This window comes from Camelus bactrianus, chromosome 2, assembly GCF_048773025.1.
Source record: "Camelus bactrianus isolate YW-2024 breed Bactrian camel chromosome 2, ASM4877302v1, whole genome shotgun sequence".
NCBI lineage: Eukaryota > Metazoa > Chordata > Mammalia > Artiodactyla > Camelidae > Camelus > Camelus bactrianus.
The window spans coordinates 63,863,114-63,869,814 of record NC_133540.1 but is presented as its reverse complement, the minus strand read 5'-3'; the positions used below and the strand labels follow the sequence as shown (position 1 = coordinate 63,869,814).

The window sequence follows — 6,701 nt, the reverse complement described above, 5'->3', positions numbered from 1 at the left end:
GTGAATGATATTGACTCGTCTGCGGGTCTGGGCTGGTTAATCAGTGGGAGGAGGTGCCCCTCTAAATGGGAACGGTCATTTTAAATAGTACCGGGCGGACCGCTGATCAGCGCTCCCACGTGCGGAAATCTAGTGCTATTCTGACCCTAGGGGCTTAGAGGGTCTACCCTGGGAAGAGCGCCACCACTGACCAGGCCCCAGAATTAGAGCCGACTAGAAACCGAGCTCAACTGTGAATTGATTAGGGTGGAGGAAAGGGAGATTGGGGCAGGCTGTTTACTTGCCTCTGTAGTCAACGGTCACCATCCGCCAGGGTTAGGTGTGGGAATAGGCTTTTTCTTTCTGTTGCTGTTTCAGTCCTTAGAGTCAGAAAGTTGCAAAACTTATTCAAGAAATCAGAGTTTTGGATCAGAAAAACTAATATCCAGGGGAATAAATATAAGGACAGGGTTGCCTGTTTTAATCTGCCGATGAAAAGAATGAAGAAGGTGATTTTGCTTTCTAGTATGTCCTTCAGGCAAAGGGTAGTAAGACATTAAAAGGTAAGCACTGATTTGCTTGAAGTTTCCTAACATTCCTTAGTGACCTCACTTAAGGGAGTGATATCTTTAAGAATTACTTGGAAATATAAATTTGTTTTTAAATGTGCTTAACATTTTTTTTAGGGGAAGAGGTAACTAGGCTTATTTACTTACTTATTTTTTAAATAGAGGCACTGGGTATTGAACCCAGGAACTTGTGCATCCTTGGCACAGACTCTACCATTGAGCTATCTCCTCCCTCTAAACATACTTTGCTTTTTAAAAAGGGAAGCAGGAAGCTATTTCCTGCTGCAAGAAAGTATTTTCTAATAAAAACTTCTTAGTATGTGATAAATATGGTTCGTTCGAGTGACCATAATAGCGTCACTAGAGCAATTAGTGAAACAGTGCCTCTCAAGCTAGTATCTTAAAATTACCTAGGGATTTGTTCAAAACGCTGAATTTGATTTAGTAGGCCAGGGGTGGAGCCTGAGAGTCTGTAACTCTAAAAAGGTCCCAGGTGATACAGATTACTCGGAAGACCACCCTGTGAGTAGCAAAGCACCAAAGTGCTCACTTCGTGGCCTACTGGACCCCTCTGCCCCCTCACTCCTCCCTGAATAAGCTTTCCTTTGTTTTCTTTTTTAACCAGTCTAATATAGTAGAAACGTAGGATTAGGCAGTTGGAGTAGAGAAAGAAATCCAGGTTTGAGTTCTTGCTCCATTGGCTCCCATTTGTGTGAATTAATGTGGTTAGTTTCTTCAACACTAACGTAGGCATAATAATAGCTGTCCTTTTTCACAGGGTTATGTGGTTCAAATGTCACAATGTATGTGAAAGGCCACTGTAGACTACAATGCTGTATAAATATGTTATTAAAGGAACTAGTCAAACATTAACTGGCCATGGTGTGAAACAAAGCTGTAAGACTAATAATATTTATGAAACATTTATCATGTACTAGGTACAGTGCCTATTAACGTCCTTTTACAAATAAAGAAACTGATGCACAGAGGTACTAAGTTACTCTCCCAAGGTCACAGAAATAATAAATAGCAGAAGTAGAATTTGAACACATGCAGTTAATGTCAGAGTATTTATTGAATGAAGTATTTATTGTCTTTTAGTTTAGAAAATAGGAAAGTAGGATGTTTTATATTTCTACTTTGAATGCTATCTGAATCTAATTTTATTTGACTTATTTCTCGCTCTATTTGTTTTCCTCTTTCAGGAGCCAAGGTACAAGAATGGTACAAAACAGTTCAAAGGGAACTTACAATATCCAGAAGGTCCACAGAGAAAAATCCCAGAGAAGCTAATTTGTACTACCCTAATATAAACAAGCTTCAGCATGAAAGTATAATGGACCATGTTAATGCTTTGAATTAATGAGCACAGCAGACTGGGACAAATTTGAGGTCAGAGTTCTTTATTTTTTTGTACCACAAACCGTGTTAGCAGTCTGATTAAACCATGGACTCTTCTCAGGATAGTGTTTTAAACGTATACAATAAAATGCATAGCATTGCAAAGGAAAAAACTTTGAAATAGAGTCTCAAAATACTAAAAACAAAATTTTAATATAGGAATATATGTGCTTTATTAACACAGTAAAATCTAGTGGTGTGTCTAATAAAGACGAAATTTTTGAAATAATGATGAATGTAAAATTTCCAGAGTTTGCAACAGTTGTAATGTGATATAGAGATCTGTGATTCCTATTGGAGATACAGACATAGGTGTAGCTCTTTGTGGCTTTACATTCATAATTGAAGGAAATGCTAATTTTCCGTTAGAGATCAGTAAAAATAAAGATGTAATTTTTTTTTCCCATTAAAGTTCACACACACCCTGAATTCTATCCATGGACTTAATGTTAAAAAATCTTGGGTGGAATCAGGTAGACCTATTCCTGTTGGTAAGCTCTGAAGGGATTGTGAAATTTTAACACAGAAACATAATTGATACTCATAATAACAGTGATTTATTAAGAAGACGTTTACCACCAGTATACTCTTGTAAAGAAGGCATGGAAATGTGTAATAGATTTAAGAAATAAATTTACCCCATTTGTTGATTTCTTGGATTTTTTTTTTTTTTTTTTTGGATACCTATAAAGGTAGTACCCTATGGAAAATTTACCTATCCAGAATGATTCATTTCGCAAGCATTCTGGATAACTTAGGTTTTACTGTATCACTCTTATTACATGTCTTTACAAATAAGATGTAGAAGAATTGCAGTGAAAATAATAACTAAAGATGAAAGAAATAAAAATACTGTATATTTAAAATTCTTGATAACAAGTGTTAATAATTATTATTTGAAGTACTATGTGCTGGGCCCTTTAATTCTTTATATCATCAGATCCCCATTATACAGATGAAACATTCAAGGTCATACAGTTACTAAGTAGTACAGCCAGGATTTTACCCTAGGCAGTCTGACCTCAACGATCTCATTCTTTTTAAATTGAAATGTAGTTGAAAAGCTCTCACTCTTAACTACTAAGGTGTTTTCACTTGTAACTACTAAGGTGTTTGATTATTTTTTTACCCTTTGACTATTAGCCAACATTAATTTGCCCACTAGTGTAACAAATAAATATTCGCTGCCTCAAAATATTTCCACCCACTGTCTGAAAGGAATTTTCTAAATTCTTCCTTTGCTGTGGTATTGTTTATATCCAATGCCACCTTTAAAATAAGTGGGCTACCAGTTGGGGCTGGAAAATGGTTTCTTTTACAGAAATTGTTGTTGTAATAGAGTTTTGCTTAGAAGATGAAGAAATCCACTCATACCTTTCTCTACCCTACAAACATACTTTCATAAATGAAATTAAATCTTTGTTTTGTAATGGTGCTGCTATATTTTTATATTTACCATTATCAGGATTATGGAGGAAATGACTGTGTTTAAATAAATCCTGATACATGAAGTTCTAGATTATTCATGTTTAATGAAGGGAAGTGATTATGTAATTCCAAATTCCTTTTTTTGGCACTGAAGTGAATTTATTGGTTGATTACGCTTTCTGCTTTGTTTGTATTTACACTAGCAAACTTACATTTCTACTCAGTTTTGCTAAGGTTAAAATTAAAAGGACCATGGTCTAGAAGTATTTTGATGTTTTAGGAGGCAGTTTAGGGTTAGCTCAAACTTTAAAACGCTATTCACGTATCTAGTATTATAAGGAATGCATTTTAGTTGCAAATAAAGTTAAAGCTGACTTTCATTCATTTTACCTATTTGAATTATATGATAGAAATGTCTCCATCTGAAAAAAGAAAGGAAAATAATCTTTTTTTATATTGCAGTGTGCAATGTGCTAAAAAAAAATTATGGTTTTATATACTGCAGCAACATTTTACATTCAGAAATTAATAAAGGTACAAATTAGGAAATGGTACTTTATTTCATGCTAAGAGCATCATTTTGACCTTAAATTAAGATGGGTTTTGGCACATAATGAATCTTGCAAAAATGTTGAAGCTAAAAATAAATTTGAGCATTTTCCACAGAAAAATTGTATGCATGAATGTTCAGAGTAGTAGTATTCATAATAGTCAAAAGTGGAAACAACCCAAATGTCCATCAGGTGATAATGGATAAATAAAATGTGGTGTATCCATATGATGGAATAGTACTAGTTAATAAGCAAAACCAAAATACTGATCCTGCTACAACATGTATCTAGATGAAAAAAGCCAGGCACTTAAAGGCCATGTATAATTCCATTCATATGAAATGACTAGTAGATTACTTGGTTGTCAGAAATTAGGAGGAGGGGGAAGGGGAATGACTGCTAATGAGTATGGGTTTTTTTGGGGGGGAGGGTGATAAAACGTTCTAAAGTGAGATAATGGTGATGGTTACACAACTCTGTGAATATACTAAAACCCACTGAACTATACACTTTAAAAGAGTGAATTTTATGGTATGTGAATTACCTTAATGTAGTTTTTTTAAAATAATGAATTAGAACCAAAATGTGAAATCAGCCTGAAAGCTTATTACCAAATATTTTCAATATCTCATAGTACTTTTCAGGTCTCTGATGATAAATGAGATATGGCATCCTCATGAGATACAGCATCTTTGTAAAATGTAAAATATTTACAGCCAGCAGGAGATTTTTCCTTCAGTACAAACAATGTAATTTAGATTCAGTTTTAATATAATAACAAGCATTTGCTGTCAATTAGTCTTAAATTTGGAGGCATTTTCATCAATATTACTTGCTTTATGAAACATAGTGATTAAAATTAATTTTAAATAGCATTGTATTTTATTGAAAATTAAAGTTCATAATTATGACCAGAAATAGAATACATCTGATTTTGATATACTGTAAATATAGAAAAATTTCTTTACAATTTCAAATAAAATCAGGTAGTTTGAAAATTGGGGGTAGATTAGCTAGATAAAGAATTTGACAAAACTAAAACAACTCAGTAATGAGTTTGATGTTCTTTATTCAAGGGAAAACAATCTATGGATGTTTCTACAGTGTCTCATAAGCACTGCAACACTCTTTCCCTTCCTGAGGGATTTTGGTCAAGAGTGAGTTTTATACAGTGTTAGAAGCTGTATCGCCTTAACGGCATGACTGCCCAGGAGGTTGGGGATTTCCTTATAAGGCCAGCAAGTCCTGTTTTCTAGGGTCAGGTGAGCTAGCTAAGCTGAACTGCAGGATCGTGATTGCTATATGTTAGGTTTCTTTGACAAGTGTTTCATATAAGTGCAGGCTGACTTAGATTTAGGTTTGTGGCTTGGGCTGGGCCACTGGAGTGGCTTCCAATTTTTGGGTTCTGATATACAAATTAACTTTAAAAGTACTTAAGTAAAAATAAGGAATTCAAATTAAAATTACTTCCCAACAATAATTATAATCTTTGTTTCAATAATATTCTAAAAAATCTAAAGTAAACAGAGATTGAGACCAGAAATGACCGTTGTTGTACCCATATTGAATTTGATTGTTTTAAATATATGTGAGAATTCTGTAGTAAGATAGTGCTGATAAATTTTAAATTCTGCTTTTAAAGAATTTAAATTAGGATTAATTATCCAAATGTTGAACATAGTGGTTTTAAAGGGTCAGATCTATATAGTGTCTGAGTGGCTTAATGGAAACATTTATGTGAGGCTTTTAGTTTTTAATACATACTATCTAGTACTTGTTGATTTTTTCATTGCAAGGAAGCAGTGATTTAACATATGGCACAATAAGAAACAATGAAACTTACTAAGAAACACTCCCCTACATCTAAAAAAATCTTGAAGAATTTGGCTTGTTTGGTGTCGAAGAAGTGTTCAACTGTTGCAGAGATCCCATCATTAAAGCATAGTAAATCTCAAAGTTAATGACTAAGTGATGTGAATGGACTTTATCATATATACCTAATAAGAACGATATGATACAGATTCCCCATCTTACCAAAAGACCTATACAAAAAAGAACCCTGGGTGCTACAATGCTTGAAATTCAATTCTCCAACAATTTAAACAAAAAGATTAAGATATGATTAGATATTCACAGACTTGTGTGAATTTAGCTTTTCCTTGTTTTCTTTCTTTCTATTCTGCACTGATGGAGAGAAGAGGATGATTACTCTGGACCACTTTAAGGGTAGGGCTAAATGCCTGCCCCTGGCTTGGATAGGGCTATAATTCGGGACAACAAGCAAGGTAAGGACATTGGAGACTAGGTGCAGAAAGAAGTCGGAAGGAAAATGTCAAAGGTAAACTGTCCTTGGGCGAAGTGGAACTGAAGAAGAAACCTTTTTTTTTCTTCTTCTTTATTCAAGCACTACAAGGTCTCCTACCTTAGAGAACAGAATTCAGGCTACCACCATTATGCTGGTTCAGTTTTCATAACTTAATTGCCTGTTTTGTACTTGCTAGCTTAAAATCTAGTTACTGTTAATACTTCATATATAATGCATTCTGCCTTCCAAAAAACTTCCTTGTTTACAAACAGTTTTTTAAAATGTGGGTTTATAATATGTGACTGCTTTTGATGTAAGTTAGGGTAAGACCAAGAGACTTACCCAGTGTGACAGTCAATGATACTTAGGTCTGACTTGGCTAAGTATGGTCTTCAGGTTTAGGCTGAAGGTTAATGTAATAGAGCTCTGTTGATAGAATCACTTCCATCTTCTTTTTTTTTTCTTTTT

At 34.3% G+C, this 6,701-nt stretch overlaps 1 long non-coding RNA gene across 6 annotated transcripts in view; it reads left to right on the top strand.

Annotated features, from left to right (window-relative positions):
- LOC123616484 (uncharacterized) overlaps positions 1 to 6,701 on the top strand; it is a 29,608-nt gene that overhangs the window by 381 nt on the left and 22,526 nt on the right. For 4 of the 6 annotated variants that reach the window (XR_012499559.1, XR_012499555.1, XR_012499557.1 and 1 more), the window contains exons 1-2: positions 7 to 542; positions 1,754 to 6,213. This is a non-coding gene — a long non-coding RNA (uncharacterized LOC123616484). Of the gene's footprint in view, positions 1 to 6; positions 543 to 1,753; positions 6,214 to 6,701 lie in introns of those variants that run through there. The other 2 variants (XR_006724483.2, XR_006724482.2) reach the window with 1 other exon arrangement.